At 35.1% G+C, this 17,787-nt stretch overlaps 1 protein-coding gene across 2 annotated transcripts in view; it reads right to left on the bottom strand.

Annotated features, from left to right (window-relative positions):
- The window catches only part of hdac5 (histone deacetylase 5), a 113,470-nt gene that overhangs the window by 90,059 nt on the left and 5,624 nt on the right, over positions 1–17,787 (bottom strand). The window lies entirely within an intron of this gene.

The raw sequence follows: 17,787 nt of genomic DNA, 5'->3' as shown, positions 1-17,787 counted from the left end.
AGCAACACATCAACATGCAGAATGATTGAAAATAGGTCCATAACTTTTCTCTGCTTTTGAATCAAGCTGCATTAAATAATTGATCAAACTGGCTTTGTATTGAGAAGATTGCAAGCTTTGAGTTGCCTTGCCTTGCCTTGACTTGCATGCACTGGGACAGTGGCCTCACCTGCTGGTTGAATCATGCAAATGCAGTCCGGGTCTAATGACCCAGTATGTCCTCTGCACACTTCCTTTGCTATGGAATAGTTAATAGAATCGATCACTTTTCGATTAGTCTTTAATTATTAAGTGGTCAAAAGCATACTAGATGCGTATAGTGTTCCTACTTAAATGAATCATTATCTATAAGAACACAATGTGTTATCAGCTGGGAGCCAATAAAGCGTAATCAGTGACTGATAAATGTCAGAAATAGTCTTGCTGTTTTGCTTTGACGAACTTAGAACGTAATTTGAACTTGGGCCAGAACTTTATGGTGGCTGCTGGATTTCTTGTGTAGTGTTTCGACTTACCGCTAATCTCAAACTACAAATCCCCAATTTATGAGTCTCTAAGAATGTGGCTCAACATAATGAAGGTCTGCAGGACTGTTCCTAAGAAGCGGTTTCTTAAATTTCATAATTTTCATGTCCTGAAAGACAGTTTATTTCTATAAAGGAATGCAAATACAACTGGGTTCAAATATCAAAGCTATTTGTTTTTTAAATTAGAAAAAAATTATGATGATTTATGTATTAAGAGTAGAACTGCACAAAAAATATGAATGGTTTTAATTTTGTATACATTCAAAATTTTGCAAACATTAAAAATCTTACTGTCCAAAAACTTTTGACTGGAAGTGTACCAGTCAAAAGTTTTTGGACAGTAAGATTTTTCATGTTTTTTAAAGAATTCTCTTCTGTACAGCAAAAACAGTAACATTTTGAAATATTTTTACTATTTAAAATAACTGCTTTTTATTTGAATATATTTTAAAATGTAATTTATTCCTGTGAAGCTGAATTTTTAGCAGCATTACTCCAGTCTTCAGTGTCACATGATCCTTCTGATTTGCTGCTCAAAAGTTTAGTTTAGTAGAATTTTTCAGGTTTCTTTGATGAATAGAAGTTCAGAAGCACAGTATTTATCTGAAATCTTTTGACTTTTGATAAAAAAAAATAATAATAATACTGACTTAAAGCTTTTGAATAGTATAGTGTAGTGCATAATGTTACAAAAGCTTTTTATTTCAGATAAATGCTGATCTTTGGATCTTTCTATTAATAAAAAAAATAAAAAAAAATGTACTCAACTAAATATGATAATATTAATAATAATAATAATAATAATAATAATAATAATAATAATACATGTTTCCTGAACAGCAAATCAGCATATTAGAATGATTTCTGATCATGTGACACTGAAGTCTGCAGTAATGATGCTGAAAATTTAGCTTTGATCACAGGAATAAATTACATTTTTAAAATATATTCAAATAGAAAACAGTTATTTTAAATAGTAATAATATTTCAAAGTATTACTGCTGTTGCTGTGTTTTGGATCAAATAAATGCAGGCTTGGTGAGCAGAAGGGAATTCTTTAAAAACATTAAAGATCTTACTGTCCAAAAACTTTTGACTGGTAGTGTAGACGTACCTGTATAATAATAGCCAGTGTATGCCAACTGGAAATTAATATTGGAAGTTTGATAAGGCAAACAAATAGCTTCAATATAAGAGCATGATTTTCCACTAAAGAGTTGGGATGCGAATCCCTAGTAAAATGCAAAATACAAAAAAATAAAATTGCATAATATATATGCAAAGACGTTAAAGTTCAATATAACTTTGTCTGATTAACTTTAATTTTGGCATGACTACAATAAAATTTCCAGTAGTGTAGTTTGTAAAATTCATTTTGAGATTTGCTAAAGATGACAACTAATAGTATTAAAATAAATTATTGTATTTATCGTATTATTGTAAATTAGTGTATTTAAAGATGAACTAAGTGAGTGTTAGATGAGAACAAATGGTAAAAATAATGAACATTAACACGCAAAATTAAATTTCAACAACTACAAATTAATGTTTTCCATCTTATATATAAGATTTATCTAATATATAAGATAATATATAATATGTAAGACTGTATATCTTTTTTGCTAATTAATAATGGAAATTAATATTTAGGATGCAAAAATAAAATAAATAGGGATAGTTCACCCAAAAATGAAAATTCTGTCATTAATTCATCATGTTGTTTCAAACCTGTAAGACCACAACACAACAGACATGTTCAAAGCCCAGAAAGGTAGTAAGGACATCATTAAAAGAGTCCATGTGACATCAGTGGTTCAACCGTAATTTTATGAAGCTACAAGAATACTTTTTGTGCACAAAGAAAACAAAAATAACTACTTTATTCAAAGATTTCTTCTCATCCCTGTCAGTTACTGATGCACATTCACACGAGTACCACAATGCATCATTGAATGAAGTCGTTATTGTGTTTTCATAAAATTAAGGTTGAAGCACTGATGTCACATGGACTATTTTAACATGTCCTTACTACCTTTCTGGGCTTTGAACGTGTCAGTTGTGTTGCTGTCTATGCAGGGACAGAAAACTTTTGGATTTTGAAAAATATCTTAAATTGTGTCACGAAGATGAAGGAAGGTCTTATGGGTTTGGAATGACATAAGGGTGAGTAATTAATGACAGAACTTTTATTTTTGGGTAAACTATGCCTTTAACTACCAATCACCGAACAATTAACTTCTAACCTCCCTTGCAAACACTTAGGAATACAATAAAAATCACTCAGAAGAGCCTATTAATTGTGACGGCACCACTCATTAAAAATGTGTAATTGCAGGAAGTATTTTCTGTCATGGTTTGCAAACAAAACTATGGACCTACAGTATGGATTGTTACTCACGTCATTGGGAAAGGCTTGTCTTTGGCCACAGCCAGCTCTGACATGTCCCAGGGCCTTGTGGGGCGCTAACATGCTGGTACAGTTCCTGGAAAGCCCTGTATTGACTAAAGAGCAGGCTGAAGCTGGTCTTTAAAGCTCTGGCAGTGATTTAATGGAAGAGCTGAAAGCTCCTCCTGTCCAAATCTTTGTCACTCCTCTCTCTCTCTCTCTACTCTCGTGCAAGCGGTCAGGCTTGGTGCCAGAATGCTGATCAGCGTTTAATGCTCTTAAAAAGGATGGGACATTGGAGGAGAGTTTAAACACTGGCTCGCTAGTCAATGCGCCCGCTTGAGAGAATCATGCTTCCCGAGGTGCTTAGCTCTCTTTCTTTCAGGCTGAGAATATGAGAAGGCATCATTCACTCAACGCGGGTGTGAATACCGTGGGGGTGGAGATGTGTTGATTAGCGCTCGCTAGCGTCCGTGATTGATGTTAAACCCTCACGCATCTCTCTGAATGAAGGTTTCCAGACCATCCAGGTCCACTAATTCTCTCCATCTGTGTCACAAAATGATGACACAAACCCCTAGAGAAAACATAGTAGATACTCAAAGGCATCAAGACACACACACACACACACAGACACACACACACACACCTTAAATGTTAGGATTCACGCTAAGCTTACAGTAGATAAGCATAGCAGTATAAAGAATAAAAAAAACTGATTTTCTACAATTAAACTGCTAAAAGCACAGCGCCAACTTGTTTTAGTTTCACACATTAAACTGGACTAGAATTATTGACTCATTTGTTGGGACTCATGTATTGTTGTCTAGTGTTGGTCTTGTTTCTTGAGGCCTTAAGCACAGTATCTCTCTAGAGTATTGATACAGATTTCCTGATTCCATTTATTTATTTTTATTTCAGTTATAATGTTGATTTTACTCACATATGAAATAAATTTGCTCTGAATTTTCTCTCAGTAAATGTTTCAGGCTAATTCAAACCAGTAACTTGACATTTAGAACTATTCATTTATAATGAATTATTCATTAATTCAGTAATAATGTTGAGAAGAACCAATTCATAAGAGTCAATCAGTTCAGGATTAAGGCTATTGCTTTAAAATCAAAGAAAAATTGGCTCATTGAAGTAAAATAAAAGTGAAATAAAATAAAACTAAAATTTTTTTTTCAAAACTTACACTCAGTAAATGTTTCAGAATAATTCAAACCAGTGATTAAGTAAGGGATAATCAACGGTTTGCCGTGCATTAAAGGATTTTAAATGCACGACGTGGAGGCTAAGTGCATTTTAAATCCTTTAACGCACGGCAAGCCGTTGATTATCCCGCTTATTCCATGGTTATAGACAAATTAAAACTAGGATTGATATTTGCAGCGCAAAATTTGACTGAATGGATAAAAAAGACGGTTATTTTCAGTTATGACACGCAGCTCTAGCATTCTGGCCGCTTCAAATCAGAATCAGAGATTAAATAGTCCGGTAAAAATCACATTTATTTGAATGAAATATAGCATTTGTTTCAGTAGATTATCGATCGACCAAGAGTGAGTGTGAAGGCAAGAGAGATGACAGTTGTGTGTGTGCGTAACGTTACCTGCCTGCATGCTGTGCGTCTCTCTCTACAAACAACAATTCATTCAAAAACAGCAGTTTTACCACCCCGTTGCTGAGGAATATAATGTAGCGATCTAGTATCTAGGCTATTTTAATAAGGATCGCAGGCAAACGCTGACAAGAAGTTTATGCATGCGCGCAGCACAATGCGATCTCCGACCTCTCTCTCTCTCTCTCTCTCTCTCTCTCTCTCTCTCTCTCTCTCTGTGTGTTTGCGTGCATAAATTAAAGCAGCGCATTAATATAGAACGGTGATTAAACTGACTTGGAACTACCTGTGCATTAAACGGTTTTGCTGCACACCTGCCAGCCAATCAGAATCCAGTATCCAGACATTCCATAGAATAATTTTTTTTAACTAATTATTAATAAACCGACTCATAAGAGTCAATCATTTCAGGATTCAGGCTACATTATTTTTGATTAAAAAACTAAAAACTAAAGAATTAGCTACAATAAAATTTTTTGATTTAAATAGCAAAATAGAATTCTTACAGAATTTACTCTCAAAAATATTTCAGACTGATTCAAACCAGTAATTAATCTATTTGTACTATTCATTTTAATAACATTGTTGATTTTGCTCACATATGAAATAAATTCTCTCGGTAAATGTTTCAGACTGATTCAAACAAGTAACTCGTCTTTTACAGATATTAATTAAAAGAACCGACTCATTTAAATCATTTCAGAATTTAGGCTACATTGTTTTTGATAAAAAAAGGCTCATTATAGTAAAACACAAGCACAATAAAATAAAAGTATAAATTCCATCAAAAATTACACACCACATTCATTAATAAACCGACTCATAAGAGTCAATCATTTCAGGATTCAGGCTACATTGTTATTGATTTAAAAAGTAAACAACTGGCTCATTCAAGTAAAATCCAAGTGAAGTAAAAGAAAATTCTCTCAGAATTTACTCTCAATAAATGTAACCAGTAATGTGTGTTTTTGAACTATTCATTAAACAAACTCATAAGCATTAATCATTTCAGGATCCTTTCAGAAATTGGCTCACTAAGGTGAGGCAAAAAAAAAAAAAAAAAAAAACTAAAATAGAATAATAACCAAAAAAAAATAAATAAATAATGAAATCGCTATATGACCCAAAACATAAAATTAAAGGATTAGTTCGCTCCAGAAATAAAATTTCCTGATAATTTACTCACCCATGTCATCCAAAATATTCAATGGGAACCAACGGCTTCAAAGGGCTCTACACCAGGGTTGGGGCCATTCATGAATTGAATTGAGAATGAATGGTAAATTCCAATTCACTTCCTGGAATGGAATTGCATGCAGCTGACAGGAAATGGAATTGGAATTGAATTGGAATGCCAGGAAACAGAACTGAATTCAAATAAATTCCACTAAATTCCACTTGAGTTGCTAAATAAAATAATTTGACTTGATTTGCTTAATAGTTTATAGTAGATTAAATATTGTAAATCAAATAAACAACAAACATATAAAAGAAATAAAGTACTGTATGTTTAGTATGTTTCAGGAAATGATGATTCGATGCAATAAAAAGTGAATGAAAGACATGAATGAACATGACTCATTTTTTTGTGAGTTGAGACATATATTATGTGGTAATCATTTATTGAATGTATAGTACATCCACAAACTTATCACCACTGTCATTCAATTATTAATTCATAATGTACAGTTCTCATTTTTATTTACTTGCATTTGATCAACTCTATTTAATACATGGTATTTGTAAAGCATCATAAATAAAGTTCAAATTTATGTCTCTAAACGTAATCACAAATAAATGCTCAGAAACAGCAATAAACGGAATTCAGTGGAATTTCCCTGAATTGAATTCCACTTCCTGTAATTCCAATTCAATTCCAACTCTGTTTCCTGTAATTTTTGTTGAATTCCAATTCCAATTCCATTTCCTTCTTTGAATTGGAATTGTTGAGTTCATTCCTGAATTGACCCCAACCCTGCTCTACACGACCCCAGTTGAGATACAAGGGTCTTATCTAGTGGGGAAAAAAAATGAATTACATACTTTTTATCCACAAATGCTCATCTTTGCGCTAGCTTAACTTCACACATTATGCAATTATGTTAGAAAGGTCACGCGTGATGCAGGCGGAAGTGAATGTGCAAAGAAATTCAAACACCATTTACAAAAAAAACAAAAAAAAAACAATATTGGACGATTTTGAAGTTGGAGGGGAAAATGAGATTAAGTTTTTTGCCCTATCCTACATTTTTTAACCAAAGTACACAGACGAAGTACTAATCTTGTGTGACTTTTACAACATGATTATGTAATGCATGAATTAACAGACATACATCGTAAAGATGGTGCAAGATGAGCATTTGTGGTTAAAAAGTAACAGATTTTACTTTTTTAAAAATTGACCGATTGTTTCGCTAGATAAGACTCTTATTTCTCAGCTGGAGTCATGTAGAGCCCTTTGAAGCTGCACTGAAACTGCAATTTGGACTTCAACCAGTTGATCCCCATTAAAGTCCACTATATGGAGAAAAGTCCTGAAATGTTTTCCTCGAAAACCTTAATTTCTTTTGAACTAATGAACTAATAAAGTGAACTAATCCTTTCATTTGAAACCACACAACCTACTAAACTGACGCCACATCTATCCATTACAGCCTCATTTTCTTGCAGTTCATATTAAACTTCCACCCTGACTACAGTCCATTTTCGAAGTCATACAAAAACCATAAGGATCTGTGGCGGAAAGTGGTCACAGAAGTAATTGTAGTATTTAAAACCTTTAACCACTTCTGACTGCTGGCTGGAGCGCTGCGGATGCATTATCCAAGTGACGTGTCAAGATTAAAATAGCACAACAGATTTAGCGTGCTGCCGCACTCCCCATCGCTCTCCCACCCCCTGAGACGGACGTACAGACACGGCGTGCCGGCGGGGAATAAGCGGGGCGACGGGTGTGCTGTTCCACAAGAATCAGGTGAGCGCTGCCTGGTGACCCAAGAAGTGCTCGCCTAGGAGACGGCAGAGACAAAAGCCCTTGCGTCATTCCCCCCGTGATGAGATCAAGAGGTTTGTTTGACTTGATTTTAAAGGAGGCCCTTCAGATTCAAAGCTGAGAGCAAGAGTAAACACTTATTTAAACAAATACAGATGATCAGTCATGTGTCGTCATAAAATGAACACGTTGATAACATACTATAACATATAAGGTCTATAATATTTACACCTTTAGTAGCAGGTGCACGTAGCCAGGTAAGGTTACAGAGTCCTTGCCGCTGCAGAGCGGTCAAACCGAAAGCCGAAATTGGTCATTATCATGCAGCATGGAGCATGTCAGGTATGGCAGCCGCCCAAGAGAGTGGCGGTGTCCTCCATCAGACCTCTTGAGTCTCTGCCCATTGTGCTCTAGGATCCTGCACAGCTCATCCACAAAGACAAATTCAGCTCTTTATCCCTTTAGCAATGGCTACCGAACACCCCAGGCATTAACCTGGGTTTCAGACTTTTTGATAACACAAAAACAAGCAAATATGATGATACCCTTCCTTAATGATTAAAGAAATAGTTTATTTCCAGAATAGAAATGTAGCGATAATTTACTCACCCCAATGTCATCCAAGATGTTCATGTCGTTCTTTATTCAGTCAAAAAGAAATTACGACTTTTGATGAAAACATTCCAGGATTTTTCTCCATATAGTGGACTTCAATGGGGATCAGTGGGTTAAAGGTCCAAATTGCAGTTTAAATCCCAGCCGATGTATAAGAAACTAATCTAGCGAAACGATTGGTTATTTGTATTACTTTTTAACTAAAAATGCTGGTCTTGCACTGGCTCTGCAATGCAAAAGTGTGACATCAAAATCATCCGTCATCGTAACTAAGTAACGCATGAAGTTGAGCTAGTGCAAGACAAGCATTTGTGGTTAAAAAGTATGTACATTTTTATTTAGAAGATGGTGATGCTGAATAAGACCCTTATTCCTTGGCTGGGATCGTGTAGAGCCCTTTGAAGTTCCACTGGATCTTCAACCCGTTGATCCCCATTGAAGTCCACTATATGGAGAAAAATCCTGGAATGTTTTCCTCAAAAACCTTAATTTCTTTTCGACTGAAGAAAGTTAGACATGAACATTTTGGATGACATTGGGGTGAGTAAATTATCAGGAAATTCTGGAGTGAATTAATCCTTTAAGGCAGCTATATAATAACATGCATTAAGTGTGTAATAAATGTGTAAATATTATCTGGAATATATTAATAATATATTTCTAAGACGGCAAGACACTACAGGTAAAAAAACAAAAAAAACGTTTTTTTCAAGCACTGGCCAATTTTGAATTACTTGGCTTTTCATGCAAAATAGACACTTTTATTGCAGTTTATCTATTCTTATCTGTAGATTTCAATTGCAATACATATCATCAAAGGCTGTTTTTTCTCACGCACCGAGCCAGAAGTCTTATATACACACCAAACTTTTACAGTTTTATTCCTATCTACATACTGAGGGGTTTGTTTTATTTTAACATGATGAATTTATTTTCTAGCTGTTGATAGTGTGTTCTGATTTATGAAGTGGTGTCATTTGTTAACATTAGCTAGTGTATTAACTGACAAAACGAACAATGAACAATACATTTATTACACTATTTATTAATATTTGTCAATGTTAGTTAATAAAAATACAGTCCTTCATTGTTTACGTTAGTCCACAGTGCATTAACTAATGTTAACAAACACAAGTTATTTTAATCGTGCATTAGAAAATGCAAAAAAATAACATTAACTAAGATTAATAAATGCTGTAGAAGTATTTCTCATTCTTAGTTCATGTTAACTAATGTAGGTAACTAATGTCAAGCAACGAAACTTATTGTAAAGTGCAACCATGAAGGGATAAAAAGAGATACCAAAAAATCCTTCTGTAAAAACCTCTCAGTTTGTAAGATAAGTCAACAAAGCAAAACTAGAATTTTGAACACGGTTTTAACACGTTCAGATTTCTCTTCTGGAAATTGATGCAATTTATGTATCATTATGTAATAGATAATGCCTTATTTGCATATTTAAAGAAAACTTGTAATACAAACATTTTTTTGCAATTCTTAATTGGGATGTAGATGCTAAGGAAAGTCTATAAAACTATGGCCCAATGTACTGTGTTAATATGAAAGATTATTTTACACAAGTGTTTTACCTGTATTGTGAATTCCGCATTGCACTGTGTAGCGTTTTAGTGTGTGTTCACATTTGTAGTTCGGTTCATTTGGTTCATTAGGTCTGAAAAAGGAAAATGATACATCTGGTCCTGGTCCGCTTAGTGTTTACACTGGCAATTTTGACAGCAAACTTAAAGATACAGAACCTAAAGGCAGTTCAAACCTGACTGGCCAGGTTGAGTAGGGTTGGGTATCGTTTGAATTTTAGCGATTCCGATCCCGGTTTCTGATTCTGCTTATCAATTCCGATTCTCATCGATTCCTAATTCCGATTCCAATAAAAAAAAAAAGTACGGTTTTTTAGTTAAGTCAAACATTTAGATGTCAAACATATTTATTCTGTATTTTGCCTATGGTTTTACCAAAAAATACCACAGAAAAAAAAACAACTAGACTAATATAAATTTCAAACATTAAATTGTTAAAGACAAGTAATAAAATAGGAACAAACAAATCAATTAGGAATAGCATAAATAAATAAAACTGAACAAATGTCAGGTAATGTGAGAAATTAAAATCAAAAGTTTAAAAACACTGCATAGTTTTCTTTTCAGAAATAAAATATTGATTAATCCTCATTAAATTTATAAAAGATATTTAGTCAGTTAATGATTTTCTTTTGTTATTTGATTAACATTAATGACAGGCGGCACGTTTATTAGACGGCTGTCTCTTTATCACCGAACAAAGATCTAAAAATATTGTTACACATGCGTTTTCTTTCTCACCTGTTTACGTTCACTCAAGACAAAAAACACTGTTTATGAGGATATGCTGACGTATTTCGTGCATAAGGGTCAATAAATGTGAAAGAGAAGTCGTTTTCTGCAGTGAAAATACACGGAACTGTTCGAGAACGGACACAGGTCGGGCACCCGCATCGCTCCATGCTCGAATCGAAATGCACGTGTCTTATCGAATACCCGGTTATTGGAAATTTACCCAACCCTAAGGTTGAGGGACGTATATCTCGTGACGAACTCACCAAACACCCCAAACAAAAGGAAAAGGTGAGTTCGACTTTAAGTCGAACACACCTAATGCCGTCTGCTGGACTAACCGTGCTCATTGTTGCGTGTATATGATTTTATTTTCACCACCTGCAAACTTACAAAGAGCTCATAAAAGGCACTTTGCCTCCTCGTTGCTCCATGTTTTCCCTCTGCTCATTTTGTTCTGGATACACCACTAGTTCCCCCTCATGTCGCATAACGTCGCAACTTGTCATTGCTTCCTGTTTTTGGTTTGTCTAGAAGTATTTGGTCCTTGTTGCATTCATATTTCATTCGAACCGCACCTGAGCTTGTTTGGAAGCGGACCGAGACCCATCTTTTTAGATGGTTTGGTGCACACTAGGGTTCGGATGGCAGCGTTCACACTTACTCAAATGAACCGCACTAACAAAGCAATCGCACCAGAGTTCGTTTTAATCGAACCAAACATGTCAAGTGTGAACACACCCTTAAGGTTGAAGGAAAAGTCTGTAATTTTGAAGGAAGATTTACTGGTAATTTTCTGCCAGGACATTATACGTTTTTCTACGGATTAATTCCTTACAGTGTATCTGTTTTTTTTACCCTCCTTAAGTTGACTTAATCTTTTTCTTTTTCACCATTAGTTGCATCAGTACTGATGAATGATCTCTTAACATACAAGTAATAGCAAACGCTGCCAAATTCTGTCAATTAAAAAAAAAAATTTTTTATAAAAAATAAATACATGTATTCGTAATTCTGTCTATTTTAATATACAAATAATAGTAAAATAAATAAGCAAACAAACAAATTGTATTTTTCTCTAACATTCCCCAGCCTAGACCCCAGTTTGAAAACCACTGAATTAATCCAGCACATACCAGAATGCAAATAAGCCCACAGCATAAAAATTTCATTCCCTCTTAACATGCGGACTCTCATTCTTGCAGTAGTTTCAATCACAATCCAGTAGTACTGCTGTGATTCATTGCAATGTATCATATCATAATGTAGTTACCGCTATTGTGCTTTTAAGGGTCATGCTATAGCTTACTTATAGCAATTTCAAGCGACTGAAACACATCTGAAACACACATATGATGTAGTCACTATTACTCACCGCTTACATGGCACTTTACTCAGTTGTTTTTGAACCTGTAATGTCCAGAGCAATAACAAAAATCACCACTCCAATGCATCAGTGCATCTCGTGGAAAATGGCTTTCTCAAAATGAATCTGGCTTTATGCTCCCCAAAATTGTGTAGTTAATGGTCGTGGCATAGTCTGCTCACAGCAAATTGAAGCAAAAACCTTGAACATGAGACCCATAACAAATAGAAACCTAGAAAAATGTCAGAAGTCTGTTGGGAAATTCTGTCTGTTCTTTTCAACAACCTGCTGAAATATAGACCAGTATAAAACAGTAATGTCTAAAATAAGCTGTGTGACATGGTTTACAAAAGACTGCTATTCTCTCACTCAATCGTTCACTATACTTTGACAAAGAATGATATTCAGATTTGCACAGGGCTCTGTTGAGCAACACCACACAATCCACGGCATTACTAAGAATTACTGTGAAGTTCAAATCAGACGTCAGAGAAACCAACAGAACCGCTCACAGACAAATACACACAAAAGATATGACTGCATACACAGAGGTCTGGAGGGAGGCTAAACTGTGTATGGTAAGAATTTGTAATGGTCTGACATCACCTGATAACTCATCTATCTCAAAGCCTTGACCACAATGACCCTCAAGCAACTAATTCAAAAAATAAACAACTCACTAGTTTATTATAATATAATGGTCGTACTATATTCAGTCATCCTCTATTTTTTAAATCTACAACTGTACACATTCAGATTAATATCTTGAGTGTTATGTTTTTAAGTTATGTTTTTTTTTTTTTTTAATAATTTGTGAACCTGACTGTTCTGTTCCATTAAGTGTTTTCACATCTTATATAAATGCTCCCCAAAGAAATGTGTCCAAATAGGGGTCAGGTGAACCCAAAAAAACATCCTAAATATATAGCGCTTTTTTTTAAACGGATAGTTCACCCAAAAATGTGAAAATCACCCCAAGATTTTCTCACCCTCAAGCCATCCTAGGTGACTTTCTTCTTTCAAACAAAAACAATTGGAGTTACATTTTTTTTAAAAAAAGAATGTCCTGGCTCTTCCAAGCTATATAATGGAAGTGAATTGCTGTTGAGCTTCAATAGTCCAATAGAAGTCCAATAAAGTGTATCTACAGCCCGCCACAGTCTAATTTGTCCCGCCAGTTTCATAATAAACCGCAAATATATTTATACTTGTCATTTTACCATAAAAGGTGTTTAACATTGTGTTTCGTGCCATCACTTTGGCAAAGTGTCCATCAAACGAACTAAGCGTAATATGGCTTTATCCTTTCATCAAGTCTATTTCGCTGCTTGTTTCAAACTGAAAAGCGCACTTGATCCAGACGATCAGTTCATGAATATCAGTTCATAGAAAATACTGTACATGCAGAGCCGATATTAGGCATTTTCCAAACTATCGGTATCGGCATTTATAATTGCCGATAAATGAACGTTTCAAAAATAAAATAAAAACGGACAAAACACCCTTCAACCATGTCATGAGTGTTGGCGTTGTATAGTTTGTCCACCAGAGGGCACTCTACACCGTCCCCGTTGGCAACACTCGTGTTTAATGCGTCACACATCCTGCAACCTGCTGATCCAGCCAGAGTCGGGCAGAGAGAACCAGTTTTCCGCGAGTGAGATCATCGGTGAAGTGTGTTCATGGTGAGTTGGTCACGAGACATACATTGCTTGAATAACAATTAAAAGAACATCCCCATCAGTTCTCTTAACTCAAATAAGCATGACAAAATTTGTGACTATCATGTCCAGTTTTGCTGCTGTTAAAAAAGCCGAGAGTGAAGCGGAATTAGCTAGTAATTGCGTTATGTTGCTACAGTGTAGTTGACTGACTGTCCTTTTAACTTTTTAAGTATTTCTTTAATAGCATGACAGTTATAGCAATGAGACGGATCATCTCTCCTTGGCCTGTTATATTGAAAATGTATGTTTTACAATTTGCAGTATGACGTTATCCATTGCTAAATTATGGCTCATCATAGACTAGCTAACCAAAAAGCTAGCTAATGCCACTATCAGTGGAAGACCGCTAACGTTAACATTAACGAGCTTGGAAACCACAACGAACTTATTCTGCCTAAATAAAGTAATGATTACTGTATTTATAACTAGCATATCTCTAGTTACAGACCCTGCATTGTAAAATGTAAGTTAGACTTGCGAGGAGTGAACATTTAGACATAGAGAAAAAGTATCAAATGTAGCCTGTGCATAAAAGTTAGCTTTTCTTTTCCACGTGTGTGAAAGCCAATGACGCCAAGGGTGCGTTGCAGACTGTCGTTCAGCCGCAGCATTAACGAGTCACATAATGGATTTAGATCGCTAAATAGTAGGTTTTAGAAGACAGGCAGCAACTGATGATTGAAAATGGTTTGATGTAGCTTGGTGGAAAGAATTTAAAAAGTGCAGGTAAAGGGATAAGCAAGCTGACATTGTAATTATAAGGTAGCTTATAACCCAGCTAACAATTTATGGTTCCCAGAACGTTATGGGAACGTTAGTTTTTGGTTCCCGAACGTTCACTGATTAGAACTTTAATATATTTTGATGTTCCTCTGTTCTGTTGACAATAAAGTTTCTATTTAAAATGCATTATCATATTATGTTAGTTAAAACTCATAAATAACCACAAATAATTAATGTTAGGGAAATCTGTTTCTGAAATTTAAAAAAAAAAAAAAAATATCGGCCGATATATCGGAATATCGGATTTTAAAACCAACAAATATTTGTATCCGTATCGGCCTTCAAAATCCTTTATCGGTCGGGCTCTAATACAGGTTTTAGCATAAATTCACAAAGCTAAAGTTAGACCATTCTTTTTTACTTCAAATGTTGAAATGATACAATCAAATTTAAATAAAAAAATGCTCATGCTACATGTGTTTCATTTGCTTATATTGTCATTAAAATACAGTGGCTGGTTCTTTGGTTCATTATTAAATATGTTTAGTTGTTGTAGTAGCACCAACTGCAAAAACAGTTTTGTAAATGGATGCACTTTTTTGGACATCAAATAGTCATTCACTGCCATTATAAAGCTTGGAAAAGCCAGGACATTTTTAAATATAACTCTAATTGTATTTGCCTGAAGACGAAAGTCTTATACAACTAGAATGGCTTGAGGTTGAGTAAATCATGAGATAATTTTAAATTTTTGGGTGAACTATCCCTTTAAGACCTTAACAAATATACTTACAAATAGTAATATAACGAGAAAAATCTGGGTTAGGAAATAGTTTAAAACAAAATGACTAGTAAGGATTTTTTTTATATATATTTTTAAAAGAAGTCTCTTATGCTCATATACCATAAAAACAAAAACACTGAAAAATTATTAGAATTTATGTGCGTGTCTATTTTTTTAAAAGCAATTTTCAACAATAGTTACTTCAGTATTTAGTTTAGTGTCACATGATCTCCAGAAAGATCCTATTGTACCGATCTGTTGCTTGAGAAACATTTATTATTATTCATAAGCATTTGTGCTGCTTAATATTTTTGTGGACATCATTATGCATTTATTTAAAGATGATGATGAATAGAAAGTTTTTTTTAATTGCATTTAATTGAAATAGAACTATTTTGTAATAAAGGTCACATTTGGTTAATTTGCTAAATACAAGGAAATAAAACAAAATGGCCCTAATATTTTGAATAGATATTTGAATTTAAATATATTACATAAATCAAATGTGACCCTGGACCACAAACCCAGTCATAATCTATACATAATCTAAAAGTTGAATAAATAAGCTTTTCATTGATGTATGGTTTGTTAGGATAAGACAACATTTGGTCGAGATACAACTATTTGAAAATCTGGAATCTGAGGGTGCAAATAAATCTAAATATTGAAAAATATTTACGATAGGAAATTTACTAAATATCTTCACAGAACATAATCTTTACTTAACATCTTAATGATTTTTGGCATAAAATTGACCTATACAATGTATTTTTAGCTATTGCAATACTTAAGACTGGTTTTGTGGTCCAGAGTCACAAAGCATTGTTCATATTAAATATAAGCTTAGTTGGATGTGAGCTAAAAGTCTCTTATAAATCCAAAGCAAGATGACTGTTCTTGGCTTGTTTTTCATCACAAATGCACAAATGCAATGAGTTTTCCTTCACTGCAGAGTCTGCGTGAGACGCAGCTACATCACCGTCTGCTTCCTGTCTATTTGATCCATACCACGCTCACAAGCTCATTACACAAACTCTTCCAGGAACTGGATCTCGCACCGTCTGAAACACACCTTGATTACTCAGTCACTAGATTACACATTGATTACATGCCACTTTACTCAACTGTTTTCGAGCCCGTAATGTCCAGAGCGATTACAAAATTCACCAGTCATCTGCGCGCAAACTGTGGAAGAGTGGATTTCCCAACACTCAATCTGGCTTGAAATTTAGCCCTAACCATAAAAGTTTAAACACTCAGCAGGCTGCTGAAATCCTGACAGGGAGTTGTTGGACACCTCCGAGCGGCCAGGATCGTGAAAGAGGGTACAGGTCATCCGTGTAGCGTAACCACAGCAACATCTGTTTTCAAGGCATCAAAATATTTTCAGATCTCCACACTCCTACATTCCACACTCACCTCCTGGCCCAGAGGGTTACAGGCGTATTGTTAAGCGGCTGAAGGAGCTGGTGTGGCTGTGGGTGGTGCAGAGGTTCGGATCTTTTCTCCGTCACTCTACACCCAGAGACTATTCATTACTAGGACTCACCGTGCCCTTCATATAGAACGCAAAACAGACCAGCATTCTGCATTCCTTTCTCACAAACGACGTCGTAAAGACGAGGGTGTGAACCTGGATGTGTAGGTGAGGAACAAGACAACCAAAGAAGTGGAACAAGTTTTTTTCAATATAAACACACACACACACACACACACACACACACACACACACACACACACACTGGTTTACATGTTTTAAGGGGACATTCCATAGGCGTAATGGTTTTTATACTGTACAAACCGTACTTTCTATCGCCCTACACCTAAACCTAGCCCTCACAGGAGATTGTGCACACTTTTACTTCTTCAAAAAAACTCATTGTGCATGATTTATAAGCCTGTTTCCTCATGGGGACCTGAGAAATGTCCCCACAAGGTCAAAATCTACTGGTATTCCTATCCTTGTGGGGACATTTGGTCCCCACAACGTGATGAATACCAGGTACACACACACACACACACACACACACATGCTCAAAACATCCTTTAAATATGAAATGCAACCCTTACATTTAAAAACAAAAAGTGCTTATGGAGTATTGATGTGCCTATAAAGTACAATTGCCTTACATTTACTACAAGCAATGTCTAACTCAGCTTCTCTGGAAGAGTGGCTCAAAGTCCAAACGCCTGTCAGACCAGACTGAGCCAATCAAAACAAAGCACAGAACAAACAGATAAAAATAGACAAAACTACGCATACTGTAAGATAACAGCAAATGCAACTGAATAAAACTTCAAAGATAAAACAGTTATGCAACTTTTTAATGCATCTGCGGTCACAGCCTAATCACATTAGTTGGTCGGAACAAATCTAAAGCTGTGAATATGTGAATTTTCTTGCTTCCAAACCACATTAGCTTAAATCTGTACAATCAAAGCAAAGCTGATGTGATTTAGACAATACAAGGACACCCTTTAACTTAGAAACTACTGTCTGTGGAGAAAATGTACTCTCAGACTATCCAAGATGTAGATGAGTTTTTTTCTACATTTGAACACAGTCTGAGAAATGTATTATTACATCACTTGCTCATCGATAGATCTTCAGTGAATGGGTGCCGTTGGAATTAGAGTCTAAACAGCTGATCAAAACATCACAATAATCCACAAGTAATCAACACCGCTCCAGTCCAATGATTAGCATCTTGTGAAG

Source organism: Garra rufa, chromosome 1 (genome assembly GCF_049309525.1).
Source record: "Garra rufa chromosome 1, GarRuf1.0, whole genome shotgun sequence".
Classification (NCBI taxonomy): domain Eukaryota; kingdom Metazoa; phylum Chordata; class Actinopteri; order Cypriniformes; family Cyprinidae; genus Garra; species Garra rufa.
The sequence above is the reverse complement of the archived record's forward strand: the minus strand, read 5'-3'. Positions and strand labels throughout refer to the sequence as shown.